The following is a 17,672-nucleotide window of genomic DNA, read 5'->3' on the forward strand; positions in this document are numbered from 1 at the left end:
ATATGAAGTTTCTTTTTCAGGATTGAAATCAACAAGTGAAGAGGCGTTCCGTCTGTACTTACCTTTGGATTGTTGCCATCGACCTACTGATTACTCTCTTCCTTCCTTGTCTGAAGTAAAACTTGCTGTGAGGCTGCGAGTTGAGCAGAACATATTTGGAGACCAACGGGAGATCATCTCTTGGGGACAGTCCCCCATCTCCTTAGGAAGAGAATTAGTCAAATAGTCTAAGAGGATTTAACAAATAAGTGTCATAAAGAGCCATCCGATTGTGCCCCGGAATCGTCAGTGTGGACAGTACTTTGACCCCTCGAAACATATCTTGTTTATCGTTTTTTTGTAAGTTAGGAAGCATCCTGACCCCTCTAAACACGATGCCAATCAAATATTCAACTTGGAAATAAGCAATCCTACTCATTGTTTTTCTCCTCCTCCTCTTCTTCTTTCTTCTTTTTTCCCCATGGTTTTTAGGGGTAAGCGAGTCTCCGTGATGAAAGTGGATGCTGGAGAATCAAAGCGACTCCTTAAATGAGCCAAGAAGAGTTAAGACATCGAGGAAACTTGTCCCTACCATACTGTTTTTTTTGGTTAATGAAATCGCTAATTTTTTGAAATTTCACTCGTTATCCAATTTTGTCTCGATAATTTTTGTTGTTCAATTTAATTCTTGAATTTAAAAATAAATCGAAAAGTAGAATTGTCGAATTTCAAAATGTTATGATGAATAGAACATGAGACTATTTATAGGCTTCACATGACAATTATTTATAGTAATAGAATATTACAATATCAATAACAATCAACCAAAATTTTGATCATGAGAAATATACAGAATCAAAGGAGGGAAAATCTCAAATAAGGACTCAAAGTGAGCCTACTTTCTTAAATGAGGACTTAAAGTGATCGTTGTTCCAAATAAGGACTCGAAGTGGCTAACAAGTTTCAAATAAAGACATGAACTCGTCGGCCAACGAGCGTGTGACATTTCCGATGGTCGGAATATGGGCAATTTTGTCCCAAAAAAATATAGATAGAAATTAAGAAACCCTAAAAACAAAACCCCCAAACTCTTCACGTTCTTCTTCTTCTACTCTTCATCTTTTACGTTCTTTGTCCCCTCTCATTTGGAAAACCCAAATTCTCTATTAATGGAGCAAGATCCCTAGCTCCCTAAGTTCCAAAGGTACGTGCCCTCCCTCCCTCCCTCCCTTTCTCTCTCTCTCTCTCTTAGTTGGGCCCGTGGAAGTGGATTCGAATTGTGCTCGAGATGTGGGTACTTGAGATGGAGATGTTCTCTGTCTCATGGTTGGGTTCGTGGAAGTGGATTCGAATTGTGCCAATTCAGTCATAAACTTTTTTTTTGGCCATTTTAGTCCTAAACCTTTTGTTTTTGTTCCAGTTCAGTCCATCCGGCCATGCATAGTCGGAAAAATCTGATGTGGAATTCTAGTCAACACCGGGTCGGCGTTGCCAACGCCGGCATGGCACTAGAGAGCAAAACGTCGTCGTTTTGCTTTAAAAAAAAAAAAGCCAAAGAGAAAAGGCAGAAGAGAAAAGGGTGTGAAGAGAAAAGGGCGTGGGGTTGGTGGGTTCTTTCCCAAAATCAAGCGTGGAACCCTAAATTGAGAGGATCTTCCCTTGATTCATGGTGCCTCGACATTGATTCTTGGTGGATGCCTCCGTTCAACACCTCCGTCGAAACCCTTTGGCCTCCGCTCGCCCAACGCCCGCTCGACGCCTCCGTCCAACCCTTCGCCTAACGCTTGCCCAACGCCTCTGTTCAAGCCTCTATCCAATCCTTTTGGCCGACGCTTGCTTGACGTCTCCATCCGATGTGTGTGTCAGCCCAATGCCTCCGTCGACGCTCGACTCACCCAACATCTTCGTTCGATGCTCGCCGACGCCTACATTCGACGCTTGCTTAGATTTGCCTGCTTGCTTGACGCTCACTGAACGCCTTGATTGTCTTCTTGAAATTGCAATGCTTTATATTTATGTTGTCTTGATTTCACTTGAATTTTATTTTAAATTTCGTTGACATTTGTGGTTGTTGAACTGGATGGCTGGGCAAATTGCTGACATGAGTTTGTAGATGGTCTCGCGTAGAATGTCTCTGTCTCGCCTAGAATTTTTGGTATTGTTGCTTCTTTTGGCTCATTTGGGAAGAATATATTGCTTTGAGTTGCTGCTTTTGGCTCATTTGGGAAGAATATATTACTTCGAGTTGCTGCCTTTGGTTCGATTGACAAAGTTTGTTAGGTATATGGAGTTCCTAATATACTTCTCGTTCAGATTTTCCAAAGCTCGTTTGGATTACCTAAATCTCATTGCAATTGCAACAATTTTGGTCTGCCTATGTTGTGGATTTTATATTATACTTGGAGGGATTTTGTATATATCATCCATGAGCACATAAGTCATATGATCTGATCATGTTTTGAATTCAATCTGCATTAGCTCCTTCTAATCCCAGATGTCATATGATCTGATCATGTTTTGAATTCCGATACTGATGCAGTCATTCTTATAAGAAGATTGAGAGCACAATTATTTTTTTATTGTTGGTATCTGACTATGCTTTTTGTTGTGCCGATCATGTCCACGCCGACCGATGTTTTCATTGGTTGGCCGGCTCGACAACAAAGTGCTGTCTCATCAGCCGGTGCCAAGTTGGCATTCAAGTCCAATGAAGAAATAGAACTTCAAGTAAGGTCCATCCCACTAGACGAAGTGATACCAGAGTCAGAACCGGTTATTCTCGTCAAAATAGATGTTCAAGGCTGGGAGCATCATGTTTTGAAGGGGGCTGTGAAGTTGCTGTCGAGAGAGGTAGGCAAGGCACCGTATTTGATTTATGAGGAGGATGAACGTTTGTTGTAGGCAAAATGAAGTGGTTCTAAAGAGATTCGAGAATTTCGTCACTCTGTTGGGTATCGTCATTGCACCCAAAGATGGTACGTACGCAAATTGCACCAAGAAACAGGTGATAGTGGATTAATTTACCTTAGCCTTGTTGATGTAAGATCACCGAGTCAAGCATGAAAAGGACAGTTCTTTAGTAGACTCCTTTGTGAGAGTTTTGCCTACCCTTAGAGTAACTTCCACTCGGTTCTAGATGGAGAATTAGATTTGGAATTGTAATGAGACACATTGTCCATTGAAGGAGCCAGTTATTGAGCAAGTGAGGAAGCACATATACATTATGGTTTTCTCTTGGAGCATAGTTAGGGTTGTATCTATCGCCATTAGATCTGCCACACCCAATTTGTTATTATGTTTATTTATTGCAATTCATGCTTTGTATTTGTAGCAAATGATCTTGTGATTTGCGAGTGAATGCATAATAAGTTGTTGACCAGAGCTTACAGAGGCATATTCAATACCTTTTCACTTGTAGTCTTGTTTTTCTTATTCTTTTTTTTTTCTTTAAAGCTTTCGGAAATAAATTTGTATGTGCTCATGTACTCAAAATTATTCCATCAAACTTTACACGCACTTAGTTTAAAACCTCATTGTTTTATGGGTTAATACCCTGAAAAACCCCAAACTGGTACACTTGTGACAAATTTACCAAAAACTATTGTAGAAAACTCACTCTCCTTCCCTGGTTCTAAGTCTAGGTCCATTCATGGTATCAGAGCCATGGTTTCGTTTTTAATGTTATCCATTCCATGCGCTTGACAGGTGAATCCAGTGCTGAGAAGATCTCCTCTCATCATGTCTGTAACCGAAATCCTCGAAGCACCAAGATCCCTTACACCTTCGTCTTCATCCTCAACCCCTCCTGAGTTTCGTATCTCTAATGCTTCTAAGATAGACTATCTTTATGAAGTCTCTCTTAGTGATGAAACCAAGATTTCTGAAACCCACCTCCCTCTCATGAACCCTTATTCTGCTTTCGCAAAACCAACCTCATCATTTTCACCTATTCGCTCCATCCGCCAACTTATTCACCAAACCCCAAAGCAAGTAAAGGAGTACGTTCAGTCCTCCAAATTCGACCAAAGATCCTATTCGTTTACCGAAAATGAATATTTTGTTACTCTCCGTGATCCCTCCAGAATTTCCTGACAATGGGCTCAACAAGGATACATTCATGTCCATTATGGAGCTGTTCGTCTTGCTCTGACCTTCCACGGTCGAAAGGGTTTGCCAGTTGTGGCAAGAATAGCTTTGCTAGACACCAGGTTTCTACAATACCAGCATGCTTGCATTGGTATTGTTCAAACTACCTTGAATGCAGGAACAGTCTTTGTCACACTATATCCCAACTTCAACATCGCTCTTTCGGATCCTCAGTTACTTTCTTTTATGAAAGTCCAAGTCCAACTTTTGGAGCCCCCAAACCGCTGACTCTGTAGCTGCGACACTACATTACCAGATGGTTTATCGAGTGCAAAACCATGCACTTGACCTCAACTTCAACAATGGTAATGAAGATGCCTTGTTCATCTCCATGCGTAATGAAAGGCCCCGTATCCATGTTCCTAGACAGATTCCAAAGGATATGTTGGCCAAGCTCCTTCCAGAGACTTGGATTACCAACTACGAAAAGCTACATCAGCACAACAAACCTTTCCAGTCTACGGACTCAGAGTTCGTAAGGAAAAAAGATGGAACTGTTTCCATCAAATTTGGCAAGGAAAAGGAAGAAAGTCCTTCTATCTTCCAAACCCTCTTTATGATTGAACCATGTGTCCCTCAATCTATTTCCGAGCCAGATCCAAAGAAGCATGTCAAACATTTTGATGGTAATGGACATCCTGTTCATTACTATAAAGACAATTATGGTCATTGTTTTTGGGACCCTTTTTGTCAATGCTCTTATTGTACAAATTCCCCCGACGAGGTAGATCCTTTTGCAAGACCCTCACCTCGACGAAAAAGGCCAAAAGACAAAATGTTCCAAAGGTACTTGGACGGAGATTCCTCCGTTGATACTCTTGGTGAATGTGACAAATACCAATTCATGGTTTCTTATGCACCACCGCGACCACAAGAGTCTAGTACTACATCACAGGCCTCACCAGATCCACCAAAAACACCACCACCAGCTCCTCCCCAGAAAAAACAAGTTCTCTCTCCATTTTATAAGCCAATCCTTAAGTGGGCTAAGAAGCACTCTTACCCCCTCGAAGTTCCAGAAGAAGCACCATCTACTTCTTCTATTGCTATGTTCCAGAAACCGACTTTCCTCCTCTTGTCAAGGAAAGTTCTAAACTCGTTCCTCGCTTCGTAAGAGTTTATTGACCCACATGGCGTATACCGCCATGTTCCCAAAATCCCTACCCCACCGATGTAGATGAACATGGGAGGCAAAAGAAAACCCCCGCTTGAAGCCGTTCTAAACCGGGCAATCAGAGACTCTGTTAGCACAAAACAATGCCTTTAAGGCTATTGATTCCAAAATCGGAAATGTGCAACAAGATCTCCGAAGATATGATGAGAGTACCAAGAAGATACTTTCTGAGTTCCAGAAAAGGCTTCATGCCTTGGAATCAGGACAACATCTTGGGTACCACTATCTTGAAAGTCCAAAACCAGAGATAGAGAAGCTCAAGAAGCAAATTCAGATTCTTGAAGAATGAAGGTTTAGACCTTTTGATCCACTAGCACCTCCTGTTCGAACTGGGTACGTACCTCCAGCACCATAAGTATCTGTTTTTGCTAATATTCCAGAAGATACCTCCAGAAGAGAACCAGATATGGCAGAGATACGAAATCGTCTCAAAGCCCTGCAGAAGGGAAAAGGGAAACAAAAAACAGAATCAAGCTCAATTGTTATAAGAGAGAAGCCAGACCAGATGATGTTATCAAATCCACTAGAATCCTTTTTAAAGGATTTGGGTAAGCAAGAAGTTGATCCTAATACCCAACAGCCTGAGCCTGATCCTGTTATCCCAGAAAAACAGATTATACTAGCTGAGCAAACTTCTTCTACTACATCAGACTCATCATCCCTTTCCTCTTTTTCATCCTTCCCATATCATACAGTTGATTCTTCCCCTATTGTTCCACCAACCTCACAAATATTTATGGCAGACACTCCTCCAGACTATGACTATGAAATGGAATCAAACTATGCCGATCCGTAATTTGGACAGACAAGTAATCCCACCGAAACGATTCCACCGTGCATGTGTCTATGGCATCAAAACAATTCTTCTCCATTGATGATATTCCTTATCCAAATGGCCAGAAAGACTTGAAGAGTTTCATACTTGGTTGAGTACACAATCCATTACCAACCATGATATGAATGATGTCCTTTACAACTTTGTTACAAGATTCACAGGGAGCCTTAAATTCTGGTGGCAGTCACTCACGGAACAAGACCAAATCACGTTCCTAATGTCACCCAATTTCAGCCATGCCCTTACTTATTTATATCATGTCTTTGTGGGAACCCCAGGAGATCTCAAAGAGTTGAAAAGAAGAGAATTTTTCGAAGAAGATGCTGCTCCCTTCAAAAAGCATCTTGATAAGCATTATCGATTAATGCTTCAGCTCTTTTACCAAATTGGAGCAGATCCAAATTTAAAGCATGTCTTCCTTACTTCTATCCCCAAAGAGCTATCACAGATGGTTGAAAGATCTTTCTTTGGAAAACAAAGAAGAATACAGGACGTTCCTCTGGGAGAAATTCAGCAAGAAGTCCATCTATGTCTTGAAGAATTATGCTTAAAGCGTCGGATGGTCCGAACATACATCACAGATGACAGGCGTCTTGAAGGAGCTTGTTCCTCTCAGAACCTAAAGATCAAATGCTCCAAACAAGATTGTGATGGTACTTGTGGCCAGTATTCCCGGAAGAAAAAGCACTACAAGAAATATTCAATTAAGAAATCCAAACATGGCTCCAAGCATTTCCGGAAAAAAGAAGAAATGGAGATACCTACGCAAAAGAAAGGATAGCACAAGCCATAAGAAGCCAAGTCGTTGCTACATTTGCAACAAGAAAGGACATTTTGCCAAAAATTGTCCTCAGGCGAAAAAAGGTCAGATTCATCTAATAGAGAATGAAACATGGTTTTCACTTGAAAATGATGATATTGAATCTTTATTCTCTCGATGATGAACCAACCGAACAAACTCTTTGTGCTATTCCTTTTTACCAAACTTCTAGTGACACGAGTCCGGCTCGAATCAAGATATTTTTCACATATCTCCCACATCTTCGCAGCCAAATCCCGACATATTCTCAAGTCATACTCACCGTCCCCATTTCCCGTTAAAATCCTCACCTCGAAGTTTGCCAAACCTATCAACGTCATTGCTCTTATTGACACAGGAGCAAGTTGTTCCATTCTAGACACAAAAGTTCTACCTGAAGAATTCTGGACTCCTTACATCCGATACTTCAATTCTGCTTCAGGAGATACTTTCTCCACAAATGTCAGAACCACTCCTATAACTGTCCAGTTCTTCCCGCAGTGTTCCATAACTGCAAAGATTTTTGGATCTAACCTTCCCAATAAAGATCTGATAATTGGGTGGGACATCATGACTCAAATCTCTCAACTTCGTATCATTCATGGAAAAGGTCTTAGATATAAAGATTAATTCTCTGAGTTTGTTAATATTCGTAGGCTGTTTTCCATTGAAATGAGTCTACTAGATCCGATTATGCAGAAGTTGTTAGAATCTTGTTTAATCCCATGCAGAATTTGCTCAAAAGTGCTCTCATCCTTTATGGAAAAACCCCGAGTTCTTTGTTCGTCTTCCTTTAAAAAAAAATGAAGACATAAATCCAACCAAGGCGAGCCACATGGGAATGAAACCAGACCATTTGATTTTAGCTCAAAGGGAATGCTCGGAACTTTTGCAACAATGCCTTATTGAAGTTTCCGACTCACAATGGGCTTGTGAAGCCTTTTATGTCAATAAGCGAGCCGAGCAAAACAGAGGAAAAATGAGATTAGTGATCAATTATCAACCTCTTAATCTTTTCCTCCAAGATGATAAGTTCCCTTTACCATCTAGAGATTCACTCTTTAGTGGTCTAACCAAGGCCCACATCTATTCCAAATTCGACCTCAAAGCCGGATTTTGGCAATTGGGCATCCATCCTGAAGATAGATCCAAAACAGGATTCTGTATTCCGAACCAGCACTTCCAATGGAAAGTTCTTCCTTTTGGCCTAAAGGTAGCACCATCCCTTTTCCAAAAGGCCATGTGCCGCATCTTCCAACCAATTCTATCAAGTGCAGCTGTATATATTGACGATATTCCGCGCTCTACCCCGATGAGCAATCCACCACTGCATCAACTCCTTGAGCAGTTTGCGAGAAATCGTAAAAAAGCATGGTATTATGCTTTCGCAAAGAAAGATGAATATTGCCCAGACAGAAATTGAATTTCTTGGTATGCCCCTTAACAAAGGAACATACTACCCAGGGCCACATATCGCCCAAGAATTACTAAAGTTTCCGCAGGATAACTTCACAACAAAGCAGTCCAAAGAATTCCTTGGGATAATTAACTATCTCAGGGTGTTTGTCCCAAATATTGCAAAGCTTCTGATTCCTTTGCAATCCATGCTGAAGAAAAATTCCCTACCTTGGGGAAAGGCTCAGACCAAAGCAGTTGCTGAGCTCAAAGAGATTATGCAGAATCTCCCGCAATTACAAATACCATCAACAGAAAGAGAATTCTTCAAATTGACGCTAGTGATGAATACTGGCAAGGTCTGTTTTTTGAAGAAATTGATGGTAAGAGACTCCTATGTGCCCATAAAAGTGGGAAGTTTTCTCAAGCTGAAATGCATTACCATTCCACTTTCAAAGAAATCCTAGCAGTCAAAAATGGAATAAAAAAATTTGAGTTTCATCTCATCGGCCACCACTTCCCGGTGGAATTAGACATGGCATCTTTCCCTCGATGACCAAGTTTAAACAAAAACAGATTCCAAATTCCCAACCGCTTAGATGGGCTGAATGGTTTTCAAAATACTCCTTTGAAACAAAGCATATTCCCTGGAAAGAAGAATGTACTTGCTGACTTTTATCAAGGCTAAAGGCACCAGCCGAGATCAACATGTATATCAAACGGCCTGCTTTCCATTTGCTCAACCATGGAGTAAAATACAAAATTGAGAACATCAAAGATTCGCAAAGCTGGAAATATCCCCAGGAGATTATTCAGCAAATCCAGCACGACAGCCTCGCTGAGAACCTGGAGAACCTCATGTGGCAAAGCCACGCAGACCTATTCAGATTCAATGGAGGTTCGATTCTTTATCCTTTTGGGTTAAATATGAATTATCCGTTCATACATCCTCTTATCTGGAAGGAAGATGATTTTCCTGAACAACTCAAAACGTTATTATGGTACTTAACCAATAAGTATCTAATATCTTTTGAAATCCCAACCAGAAGATTCGTTGCTAACCTCACAAGGATATTCTTGCTCGGAAGAAACATTGAAAAGGAATGTGATAGAAATCTTTTAGAATTTCTAAATTGGTTCTATCCTCCTACATGTTGGAAACAAGACTTAGAAAGAGAACCGAGATCGACGACGCCAAACCCCGAAGTCCACACCATCCTGTTTTTTCGACGTCCTGGAATTTTTTGCAGAAATAATGGTAGTATTCTCGATGCACCACTAGAAATAGGAACCACATCCTATAAACCTAACTTGAACAATCGAGAAGCTCGGATTTACGTGATCTTATCCTAGATCTGTTCGACTCGTGAAAATGAATATCGAGAACTCCAAAGAATCCCGTGCCAGAAAACAAGACCATTCCCGAAGATATATGGAATAATGCACCACTACGTGGGATCATTATGACCTAGCACCAGAAGCTAAGGAAGCACTCGGACAATACAGACAAGCCTCATCGTCCCAAGAGCCTGAAATGACAAGTGAAGATGACATTGTCCACCCACCCAGACCCCTATGCACGCTTTGGAGGACCTCTCGTCCCAGATCCCTACGAACAATTCCAAAGCATGGATACATCTTTCTATGCGAGCCATCCAATTGGCCTCAGCCAAGAATTCCCGACTCCGCAAGAAGATGAAAATACAACCGGGCTGAAGAAGAAACATCACATTGGGCTCTTGAACAAGCATCCTCATCACGAAGATTGAACCAAATCCTCTCACCAGAAGACCTTGAAGCCCTCGAACAGAAGTATGAGGCACATCTCCTAGAAGACAGCTCGGATGACTCAGTGTGTAGCTACAATGCTCGTGACGGACGAGACCGTTGAGTCCGTACATTTCACGTAAAGCAAATCACTATTCAATTTTACCGTAGCACTAGGCTAGGAATGTACCATTCACGCACAGCTAATGCTCATAGTGTGCGAATAATTCCCTTTCGGTGCCCTGTTTGTACCCGGACCCGTGAGCTTGGTCCCTGTGTGTCTTTGTGACCTCTTATTGCCTATATAAGGCATAGAGGGTGTAATGTTTTGGGCAGAGTCCCCTGAAGTAAAGTGTGTGCTTTGTGAAAATCTCTCTATGGCCTTCTAAACTCCCTCTTCTTCTCCAGCCTGGTAGGATCCTTCAAGAAATGCAGCTTGGGTAGGTTAGGAACGTTTCCATCCCGGCATCTCTCGAGTGTCTCTAGGCTCAACTAAAGGGCGAGTGGTTTTCTGCTAAAAGGCTGTCCCCAAGGGCTTGAATGGGGTTGTTCGCCCATGTGGGATGCATACTTGTAGAAAACTCACTCTTCTTCCCTGGTTCTAAGTCTAGGTCCATTCATAACCATAAACTGGTATACTTTTGACAAATTTACCCCAAACAATTATACTTGTGACAAATTTACCCTATGTTAGTTTTTATTAAATTTTATTTTAAAATTATTTACTTAAATGACACGTGACAGTTGACCAGTATACCAATTTAGGATTTTATGCTCTGTTTGTCACAGTTTACAATTTTTGTGATTTTTTTGTGGTATTAATCCAATTTAGCAAAGGGTATATTTGTCACAAATTTATCATTTTGGGGTTTTTTGCAGTTGAAGAAATTAGTTTTGGGTAAATTTGTCATAAATGTACAAGTTTATGGTTTTATAATAATCGGGGTAAATTTGTCACAAGTGTACCAGTTTGGGGTTTTTCAAGGTATTAACCCTTGTTTTATTGGGAAAATAAAATTTGGCATCCAAACCCGATACCTCATTTTTTTTTTATTTCTTGCCCAATAATTCTTTTTGAAATAAACTTGGCCAACTTTTTTTTTTTCTTTAAAGGTTTAGGAAATAAATTCGTATGTGCTCTCGTACTCAAAATTATTCCATCAAACTTTGCACGCACATAGTTTAAAACCTCATTATCTTATTGAGAAAATAAATTTTTGCGTCAAAACCTGACATCTCATTTTTTTTTTATTTCTTGTCCAACAACCCTTTTGAAATAAACCTGGCCAATTTTTTTTTTCTTTAAACTTTCAGAAATAAATTCATATGCTCCCGTACTCAAAATTATTCCATCAAACTTTGCACGCACCTAGTTTAAAACCTCATTATCTTATTGAGAAAATAAATTTTTGCGTTCAAACCTGACACCTCATTTTTTTTTTTATTTCTTGCCTAACAACCCTTTTGAAATAAACTTGGCCAACTTTTTTTCTTTAAAGCTTTCGGAAATAAATTCCTACGTGCTCCCGTACTCAAAATTATTCCATCAAACTTTGCACGCACCTAGTTTAACCTCATTGTCTTATTGGGAAAATAAAATTTGGCATCTAAACCTGACCCATCATTTTTTTTAATTTCTTGCCCAACAACCCTTCTTGAAATAAACGTGGCAAACTTTTTTTTTTTTTAAAGCTTTCGGAAATAAATTCGTATGTGCTCATGTACTCAAAATTATTCCATCAAACTTTGCGCGCACCTAGTTTAAAACCTCATTGTCTTATTGCGAAAATAAAATTTGGCATCCAAACCTGACACCTCATTTTTTTTTTTTTTATTGCCCAACAACCCTTTTGAAATAAACTTGGCCAACTTTTTTTTTCTTTAAAACTTTTTGGAAATAAATTCGTACGTGCCCGTACTCAAAATTATTCCATCAAACTTTGCACGCACTTAGTTTAAAACCTCATTGTTTTATTGAGCAAATAAAATTTGGCATCCAAACCCGAAACTTCATTTTTTTTTTCTATTTCTTGCCTAACAATCATTTTAGAAATAAACTTGGCCAAATGTTTTTTTTTTCTTTAAAGCTTTCGGAAATAAATTTGTACGTGCTTCCGTACTCAAAATTATTCCATCAAACTTTGTGCGCACCTAGTTTAAAACCTTATTGTCTTATTGCGAAAATAAAATTTGGCATCCAAACCCGACACCTCATTTTTTATTTATTTATTGCCCAACAACCATTTTTGAAATAAATTTGGCCAACTTTTTTTTTTCTTTAAAACTTTCGGAAATAAATTCGTACGTGCTCCTGTACTCAAAATTATTCCATCAAACTCTACACGTACCTAGTTTAAAACCTTATTGTTTTATTGAGCAAATAAAATTTGGCATCCAAACCCGAAACTTCATTTTTTTTTTGCTATTTCTTGCCTAACAATCATTTTAAAAATAAACTCGGCCAAATGTTATTTTTTTTTCTTTAAAGCTTTTGGAAATAAATTCGTATGTGCTCCGTACTCAAAATTATTCCATCAAACTTTGCACACACCTAGTTTAAAACCTCATTATTTTATTGGGAAAATAAAATTTGGCATCCAAACCCGACACCACATTTTTTTTTATTTCTTGTGCAACAACCTTTTTTGAAATAAACTTGGCCAACTTTTTTTTTTCTTTAAAGTTTTCGGAAATAAATTCGTATGTGCTCCTGTACTCAAAATTATTCCATCAAACTTTGCACGCACCTAGTTTAAAACCTAATTATCTTATTGAGAAAATAAATTTTTGCGTCCAAACCCGACACTTATTTTTTTTTTTTTAATTTCATGCCCAACAACCCTTTTTGAAATAAACCTGGCCAACTTTGTTTTTTCTTTAAAGCTTTTGGAAATAAATTCGTATGTGCTCCCGTACTCAAAATTATTCCATCAAATTTTGCACACACCTAGTTTAAAACCCCATTATCTTATTGAGAAAATAAATTCTTGCATCCAAACCCGACACCACATTTTTTTTTTTTTCCCCAACAACCATTTTTGAAATAAATTTAGTCAACTTTTTTTTTCTTTAAAGCTTTCAGAAATAAATTTGTACGTGCTCCCGTACTCAAAATTATTTCATCAAACTATGCACGCACCTAATTTAAAACCCCATTGTCTTATTAGGAAAATAAAATTTGGCATCCAAACCCGACACCTCTTTTTTTTTTTCCTTGCCCAACAACCATTTTTGAAATAAACTTGGCCAACTTTTTTTTTTCTTTAAAGCTTTTGGAAATAAATTCGTACGTGCTCCCGTACTCAAAATTATTCCATCAAACTTTGCACGCACATAGTTTAAAACCTCATTATTTTATTGAGCAAATAAAATTTGGCATCCAAACTCGACACTTCATTTTTTTTTTTTTTATTTCTTGCCCAACAACCCTTTTAGAAATAAACTTGGCCAACTGTTTTTTTTTTTTTTTCCTTAAAAACTCTCGGAAATAAATTCGTATGTGCTCCCGTACTCAAAATTATTCCATCAAACTTTGCATGCACCTAATTTAAAACCTCATTTTCTTATTGGAAAAATAAAATTTGACATCCAAACCCGACACCTCATTTTTTTTTTATTTCTTGCCCAACAACTTTTTTTGAAATAAACTTGGACAACTTTTTTTTTCTTTAAAGCTTTCGGAAATAAATTCGTATGTGCTCCCGTATTCAAAATTATTCCATCAAACTTTGCACGCATCTAGTTTAAAACCTCATTGTTTTATTAAGCAAATAAAATTTGGCATCCAAACCCGACTCTTTATTCTTTTTTTCTATTTCTTGCCCAACAACCCTTTTTTAAATAAACTTGGCCAACTGTTTTTTTTTTCTTTATAACTTTTGGAAATAAGTTCGTCTATGCTCAGCTACAAGTTTTTTGTTTTCTCGGGAGAATGGTTTCGTTTTTTCTTTTAAATTGAAATGGACTTTTATGTGGGGCGCTCACAATTGCGCCACATCCTAGAAAAGTACTTATCCATTAAGTATAAAAGAGCAAATGATAGCATGCACAATGTCATTACTTCACAAACAAACACTAGCTATAGATTATTCAAGTAAAAAATAGATGAATAAACCCATTTTACTATAATAAGATGGTTCAAAAACACATCATCTCAGTAATCCCAACCGTTATACAAATGGCCATATAAGACAAATAAAAAAGATACATCCACAACCCTACTTCATTGATGCCATCATCAATGAAAAGAACAAATTGATCAAAACCACTTCACTGAACCCATTATCACAAAAGATATTCCCAAATGTTGTCACTTTTGTCTCTTCGAATAACTCCTAACGCTTGTGCTCTTGACATTAGTAGGAGGATCCATACTTGTAGAGCCACCAGCACTGCCACTTGCATTTTTATTTGTACGTCTCTGAACCTACAAAGAATATATTCTTTTAAAGTATTATTGACAAAACAAACATGACATAATAGAAATAGAAGTACTAACCGGATTTTTTTGTCTTGAAAATTGTGTTTGGGAAGATGTAGACCTAATCTTTTTAATTGGACAAGTTGAACTATTGTGTCCCATCTTCAAGCAAGTTCGACATATCATCTTCATTCCTATCCTTGACATCTTAGTTCCACTTGTCACCTCACCTTCTTCTCTTGATCTTTTCTGTTTACGTCTACCGCACTTCATCCGGGATGGAAGTGGTTCAGACGACTCCCTATGAGTCTTTTTCCAAAATCTCTCTTCTCGAATCGGCATCATCATGTTTTCATATGCAGCTAAGAACTTGGCCTTCTTATAACATTCATCAATATAATTATATGCATCCTCTTGCCTATGATTTATAGCAAAAATTGCATGAGGACAAGAGATGTCAGTAAGTTGCCATTTTCTACAAGAGCAATCTCTCTTGAATACATCCACTGCATATTTATCACATTTATCCATTACCTCATATCCAGCATCACCATTCCATATCACTTGACAGTATGTTGCACCAATTCTATTTTCTTCTAGTTTTTTTTTTTATGATTCTTGGACTACAATTTCTTTTCCACTTAGCACATGCATCCCTCTGTCTATGCATCCTTGTCATTATCATTATATGCATTTCCTCCAACATACTATATATGGACTTACACCTAGCATGTATAATTTTTCCATTGAATGCTTCGCATAAGTTATTGTCAACAATATCACATTTCACATCAGTATTAAAGAAAGCCTTATACTAGTGTTTTGGCTCTGTTTGCACTAGATCATGATATGCACAAGGACTAATTTTCTTCAATACCTGAGAGTGTTCATCATACTCCGTCCTTGTATTTCTCTTAGCACACTGCTAAAATAGTCTTTGCATTTGTATTCCCTTATATTTTTTGCCCCAATTAGCATAGATGTGTCTAGCACACATCCTATGCTTAGCTGCAGGGAGTAAATCAGCCACAACTCCTATAAGGCCCTGCAAAAGATGATTATAATGTAAAACATATCTTATAAATGTGGCTATGTAAGAAGTATAACAAATAAAAATTAATTAAAGAACTCACCTTTTGTTTGTCGCTAATTATGACCCAACCTCGTTCATATGTGTCAAAAATATTAATATCATACATCAAATTTCTTAAGAACCACGTCCAGGTGTCGCTACTCTCAACTTTGACAACCGCCCAAGCAATTGGGAACATCTGATCATTTACATCACTTTCAATAGCACATAAGATCTGACATTGACAAATTCCTTTCAAGAAACAACCATCTAACCCCACAACTTGCCTACATCCACTAAGGAACCCTTTCTGACAAGTAGCAAAGCAAATATACATTCATTCAAACAATGCCTTGGAGTGCATATCTGGCTTTTCAACCTTTAATGTAATAGTACTCTCAGGATTTTTCTCCCTAAGCTCCTCTGCATAATTCCACAGTTTTGCATATTCTTTCTTATAGTTTCCCATCAACACTTTATAAGCAAACAACTTAGCCTTCGTACATTGAGCTATGCTTACATCTAAACCCAACTGTTCCTTGATTAATTCCTTGAAAGCAATAGTTTTAATAGTTGGCATTACTTTTATTGTAGGAAGATAATGATTTGCCAACCAAGAACTTGTCACCCTCTTATTTTTGAAGCAAATGCTACAAGTATGCTCTGAATGTAAGGTCTTGATATGAAATGATCCGGAACGAGCATCAACAGAGCCAGAAATCTTCCAAGGACAACTCTCATTAACACATTTTGCTCTAACAATTTTCTTATCATTCTTTATGAATTTTATCTCTCTACGTTCAGTCACGAGTACTTTTTCAAAGCATCTTTGAATTGGCTACTACTATCAAATGTCATAGCCACAGTAAACACATGCACAACACAATTATGATTATATCTTGGAAACCTACTTCTCTTTTTAGTAAAATCATCTTCTCCCTCTACATCAGACCCCAAACTGTCATAGGCATCTATATCATAATACTCCGTCTCGTAACCAGCTTCAACATCAACTCTACTATTCACATCTAATGGTTGAGATGATACTAATGCTGTGGATGGTTCCCCTATAATCAGATTCTTTGTAACCCTCCCACGAAACTCAATTATATTATGCCTTGCTTCTAGAAGCTCTTCATTATCAATATCATCATTATCAGTCCAAAATCTTACATCGCCAAGAAAATTTGTCTCATCATCATTGTCGTCATCCAGAATATCCCCCTCTATGTCAATAAAATTACCTTCATCAACTAAGTCATTAGGATCTAAGTCATCCTCGTGCTCAATAATTGCCTCATTTGCTAAACCAATATCATTGCAAGCACCCACACTAATCCCTTGACCAATACTCTCACTTGGGCAAGCATACTCACCCTCACCACCCCGTGACCAAAACCCTCACTTGGACTAGCACTCTCACCCTCACCCTCACCCACACCCACACCAACCCCTTGACCATCACCCTCAACTACCTCATCGATTGCAAAATTTTCTCCATATATCTCAATTAAGTCACGATGCAAATAACTGAAAAGTAAATCAATGACATTGCTCTCATTCCATATATATCTCAACCCATCTTCTAGAGACTTTCCAGGAAACTTAAAGTAAAGTTTTTCAAATTTACAATTTACCCCATTCTCAATATCTCTAATGAAGCTTTCATAGCTCCTTGAACTGATATCAATTTTTACCAAATCAATCTTACCCCCAACATATTCAAGCATTGGGTGACGCTAAAAATTTCCACCATGGAAAAGGCAAGCCCATGCCAACTTGTCGCTCATCTCAACCCTATACAAAAGAACACAATATATGTTGTAAGAAGCCACATAATGGAGATTTTAACATGAATGGCCAAAAGTGCTAAATAAATATAAAGAGTTTGACTTGAGCATAAATGTGAAATCCTTCCCATCTCATAATTACAAGTGAAATTTCTCTCTAATTTACAGGAATTAACTAGTTCAATTAATATCTAGTACCTATGATACGAGAATTCAAGGTGAATAGTGGCATAAAATTAGTTTGCTTTCAAGTAAGATATTTGGTTTGTATAGCTACTTGAAGCCGATGCCAAAA

The sequence above is a fragment of the Eucalyptus grandis genome, chromosome 8 (assembly GCF_016545825.1).
Source record: "Eucalyptus grandis isolate ANBG69807.140 chromosome 8, ASM1654582v1, whole genome shotgun sequence".
Classification (NCBI taxonomy): domain Eukaryota; kingdom Viridiplantae; phylum Streptophyta; class Magnoliopsida; order Myrtales; family Myrtaceae; genus Eucalyptus; species Eucalyptus grandis.